Genomic DNA, 5411 nt, shown 5'->3' with positions numbered 1-5411 from the left:
GAGAGGGGAGAGGGAGGAAGAGAAGAGGGGGAAGGGGAGGGGTAGAGGTAATTATGTAAGATTTGGAGCAATTAAAATCACAAGCAATTTTTCTTTGGGTTTGTTTGTTTGTTTGTTGGGACAGGGTCTCACTATGTATCCCTGGCTGGCCTGAACTCAGAGCTTGAGTGTTGGGATTAAAGGTCTGTGTCACTAAGTCCAGCCAGTTAAGAAAGGAAACTCTTGCTAGGAGTAGTGTTTCATTCCTTTTATCGTAGCAGTCAGGAGGCAGAGGCAGGAGAATTTCTGTGAGTTTGAGGCCAGCCTAGTCTACATAGGGAGCTCTAGGTTAGCCAGGGCTACACAGAGAAATCCTGTCTCAAAAAACAAAACAAAACAGAAGAAACAAAAAATATATTTTAAAAAATAAATATATAATCTATTTATTATATATATAATAGATAAATAGCTAAAAACATATAAAAGGTCCCTTCCAGAGGACCTGGGTTTGGTTCCCAGCACCCACATAGCCACTCACAACCACCTGTAACTCCAGAATCAGGGGGTCCCGTGCCCTCTTCTGACCTCCCAGACACACACACACAGTACATAGGTATACCTGTAGGCAAGACATCCATAGGCATAAAATAAAAATGAAATTTAAAGTAAATACATAAATTTACAAGGGGTCTCCTTCCGAGAGGAATTATCAGTGCAGCCCATCCACCCACCAGCTCTGGTTGCCCAGCCCCCCAGCTACTTGAAGGGAGGAAGGAATCTCTCAGGAATGGTCCCTACAGCAGCAACTAGAGAAGTCTAGCTGAAAGGTTTCTGAATGGAGAGAAGATAGGTTTTTGTTCTGTGTTAGGGACAATGAACCAGATGTGTCTGAATATGGGCTTCTGAGATTTTTTGTTGTTGTTGTTGCTATTTCACCTGAAGTCTGAAAGAGAAGACACACTGGACAAATTATGGCATACACCGTATAGATGAAAGCAATAAAGGATGTGCCCACATCAAAGGACAATGGGGTATCTGACTCAGGTCCACTTTAAAAAATTTTTTAAAAATTTCATTTATTTGTGTTGGGGGAGGGATGGATAAGAACATGCCATAGCCTAAGTGTGGAGGTCAGAGAAACTTTAGGGATTTGATTTTCTGCTCTCTGATGTGTGTTCCAGGGATCAGTTTTGGGGAAGGAACTTAGGTTGTCAGTCTAGACTCTAGGCAGCAAGAGTCATTACCACTGGGGTATAAAGGGAGGGAGGGAGGGAAGAAGGGAGAGAGAGACAGAGACAGAGAGAGACAGAGACAGAGAGAGAGGAGAGAGAGAGGAGAGAGAGAGAGAGAGAGGAGACAGAGAGGAGAGAGAGAGAGAGAAAGAGAGAGGAGACAGAGAGAGAGAGAGAGAGAGAGAGAGAGAGAGAGAGAGAGAGAGAGAGAGAGAGAGACTGACTCTGTAGACTTGCTTTTGCAAACCTCCCCATCAGGTTTCTAGGAAAGCACATGGATACATTCCTTTGGCCCAGGCAGTCTTTTGAGCCTGGTGTTAATGTACACACTTAGGGTCCCCATCTGATTCATAGTAGATTTCTGGGTCCCTCTGAGTGTCCAGGGAGCATGGGTCCTGCTATCCACTCCAAGGGCTCCTTTATGAATGCCGATGTGCACTCTTGGGTCGCCACCTCGTTGGTGACACAACAGCCCTCCCTCTAGCCTTCTCTGCTGGTCTGAATCAGAAAGGAGCAAAGACCTTCCTTAGCTGGAGAGAAGCAGCCACGTTGTTCCAAAGCAGACAAAGAAAGATGAGGAAGAGGATCCTTTAAACTGGAATGTGTAAGACAGAGGTGCAGGCTATGAACACCATGCAGCAATTATGTAGAAAGATTGCAGCACAGGCTCTGGCTGGGCTGTGCCATCCTATCAGACACTGGCAGTGACACGTTCCTACAAGAGCCTTTAAGAGCTGCTAATTATTTAGATTCCAATAGGAGCTGAGCCTTAAAAGTGATTTTGAACTGATTACAGCTTTTTGAACTGATTGCATCTGTAAGCTAGAAAGGCAGGAATCTATAAAAGCAAAAAAAAAAAAAATCCTTTGATCAAACATAAAGGAATTATCCTAAATAAAAATACCGTCATTTCACATATACACAGTTGTTCCACACATGTAAACAAGCAATTTCTACAAGCAATTTCTACACATATAAAAAAATAAGCAATTATACTCATTATCCCCGGCCCTTGGAAATACACCCTGGATTTTGTTATATGTGCTAGGTAAGTGCTCCCAGCCATACCACACCAAATTTCAAGTTGGCTGAGAAGAGGGGCCACAGTTGTTCATTCTTATAATTCCTTACAGTGTGCAGAGTGTTATCAATTCAGTAAGAGAGTATTTACTGAGTTGGATTGATGCATTCACTGTATTAATAACCAGAGCAAATAATTATCATTTATTGTGATAATGAAGTGTAGACTGAATGCCAGGGGAAGGGAAAGACAAAAGACCATTTGAATAGCTTCAGGGCTGGGAGACATACCTATTTTTTTCCAGAGACCCAAGAGAAATATGCAAATGTTCTTGAGAGGAGAGCCAACCGCTCTACATTCCACAGAGACCATGTTGATTGCTCTGTGGGAGTTGCTAGGCAACCACTTGGTAATTCCCCATGTAATAGAGATGAGTCTGTCACGTGCTTTCCTGGCTGTATCTGACATGAAGGGACAACAGGTAAAGGACAGCTAAGAACACCTGCACCCGGATGACACAGTCACTCCCGCTGAAGTGTGCTGACACTGGAGAAGATCCTCATGCCCTGTCACAAGTTGCTGCAGGGAGAATTTCATTAAACTCTTAGTGGATGACATTGCAGTGAGTTTTCCCTGGTTCGCCCTGTGGGCAGATCCTGCGGGTGATCCTGTTATCCCTGACCACAAAGCCTAAGACCAAAAGCATTGCAATTCTGCATGTGCATGGCTGTCACTTCAATGAGGGCTCCAGATCCTGTCCCCTGGCTCTGGCTGGGATGAGGCTTCACTAGATAAAAGCAGCTTTTTAAGTCTTAAAAGGAACACTGGAAACCACAAAGAGACCCAAGTTCTGGGTGAGCTGACTACACTTTTTACACACCCGTAGAAAAGACCTCTTAATAATTCCTTTGTTTGAGTATGATTTCCAAGAAGTGTGATTCCATAGACAAATGTCTTGCGAAGAATCCACTCCACCACGGGTCTTGACACCATCAACTGCCTTCAAAATAGGTTGCAACTGAGATAAAGCATTGCAGGACTGATGTTTTATCATGTCTCAAATCTTCTTTGATATTAAGGAAGGAATAGTGAATTTGAATTTAAATTAAGAGGACTGGCTTATTCACTCAAATTTTCAAAAGGTTGCCCCCTCCCGAATTAAAAAGAAAAAGTCCTTCATCCTATCACATTTGAGTCTTTGGAGACTGATTGCTGGCTTTTCACCCTTACATTTGAGTGAGATCTTGGACTCCAAGATTGGGCAATCAGCCATAGAAAAGCAAATTTTAGACGGAGATAAAGCATCCACTTTTGATGAACAACTGGTCAAGACTCCACTCAAAAATTGGGGACCCAGTAACCCAGCCTGCTGCAGTGTGGTCACAGCAGTGGCAGGAGACAGTCAAAAGAGAGACAGTTGAGCCCCTCCCTCTAGCTATCAGGCTGTTGAAACAATGAACTCCAGATAATTAAAATTTCTCCAGGAATTCCCTGTTGAGGGAAGGGAAAGGCCGAAATCCTGACACTGGGAGAACTTGCTTCCCAGGAAGACCTTTCACATGGCTCTCAGAGCCCCTCATGTGTAGATTTCCTGGCTTATTTAGTTTTTCTTGCAGAGGAAGTGGGGAGAAACTAGAGGTCTTTCTCTTCCTGGTTTAGGCAAACTATAAATAAACTTAATTTCCTTTATTAATTTACACACACACACACACACACACACACACACACACACACACACACACAAAGGAGTTTTGAAAGCCAGAGTTTGAGTGTTGATCCTCAGGAGCCATCCACTTCAACTTCTTGACAAAGTCTCTCACTGGGAGCTGGATCTAACAGATTAATGCTAGGCTAGCTGGCCAGAAGCCCCAGGGACTTTCTCATTTCCACCTCTCCTGTGATGGTTTGACTGAGAATGGCCCCTATAGGCTCATATATTTGATTCCCAGTTGGTGGATCTGTTTAGGAAGGATTAGGAGGTATGGCCTCCTTGGTAGAGCTCTGTCACTGGGGGTTGGCCTGAGATTACAGGGCATCACATGCCTGGCTTTTTACTTAGGTGCTAGAGTGAACTCAGGCATTGTGCTTTCATGCCAAGGAATTTTCTGACTGAGCTACCCAGTCTCCTAATCTTTGAAAATGCAGGGGAAAGGATGAAGCAGGTTTGATGAGCCTGAATGTCCCAGTAGTGACACTGCCTTAAACAGGCCCAGCTGGCCAACCCTTAGAGCAACACCTTAGGAGATCCAGCCTACCTCCCCTTGGAATGTGGTATACAGAATTCTTAGGAATGCTTGGTCTGTCACACAGACTCTACACATGACATTCTTCAGAGATTCTAAATACCATCAGCCATGAGCTAAATCAAATTTAAGGAGGCAATTTTTTTTTAGAAAATTAATTTTTAAAATTATTTTTTAAAGATTTATTTATTTCTGTTATCTATATGAGTACACTGTCCCTGCCTTCAGACACATCAGAAGAGGATATCAGATCCCATTACAGATGATCATGAGCTATACAGAGAAACCCTGTTTCGAAAAGCCTTAAAAATATATCTATCTATATCTGTATCTGTATCTGTATCTGTATCTCTCTCTCTCTCTCTCTCTCTCTCTCTCTCTCTCTCTCTCTATCTATCTATCTACCTCCTATCCTATGTAGATGGGATGCCAAAATGCCCTATCTTTTATAAAATGATGAGGGAAGCTGGGATTTCAAACTTGATCTTTTAGATGCTTTCCTTGATTCCCATTAAAATAACTTCAATATAAAATTCAAGTTTATGCCAGGTGGTGGTGGTGCATGCCTTTAATCCCAGCACTCGGAAGCAGAGGCAGGCAGATTTGAATTCCAGGCCAGCCTGGTTTACAGAGTGAGTTCCAAGACATCCAGGGCTATACAGAGAAATCCTGTTTGGAAAAACAGAAACAAAACAAATAAAGATTCAAGTTTATTTATCAATTTCCTTTCTCCCCACTCTTTCTTTCTTCCTTCTTTCCTTTTTCTTTCTTTCCCCCTTTCTTTCTGTCTTAACACTGGGATCTAACCAGGGCCTGGTTATGCCAGGCAAGCTTCCTACCACGGAGTCCTTGTCCAGCCCCCACCTCTGTAGTAGCTTTGAACTCCTCTGCTCAAATTATCCTCTGTTTCAGGCTTTTTTTTTTTTTTTTTTTTTC

General features: G+C 43.0%; 1 protein-coding gene across 1 annotated transcript in view; it reads right to left on the bottom strand.

The window, feature by feature from the left end:
* Positions 1-1622, bottom strand: part of LOC114624824 (DNA-directed RNA polymerases I, II, and III subunit RPABC4) — a 2747-nt gene extending 1125 nt beyond the window's left edge. Inside the window, exons 1-2 of the mRNA XM_028771940.1 lie at positions 1618-1622; positions 711-715 (exon numbers count right to left, since the gene is read on the bottom strand). The gene's annotated coding sequence lies outside the window, so the exon portion shown is untranslated. The remainder of the gene's footprint in view (positions 1-710; positions 716-1617) is intronic.
* Positions 1623-5411: the final 3789 nt, after the last annotated feature.

The sequence above is a fragment of the Grammomys surdaster genome, unplaced genomic scaffold (assembly GCF_004785775.1).
Source record: "Grammomys surdaster isolate TR1022 unplaced genomic scaffold, NIH_TR_1.0 210, whole genome shotgun sequence".
Classification (NCBI taxonomy): Eukaryota; Metazoa; Chordata; class Mammalia; order Rodentia; family Muridae; genus Grammomys; species Grammomys surdaster.
Note: the sequence above shows the minus strand (reverse complement) of the source record. Positions and strands in the feature narration are given on the sequence as shown.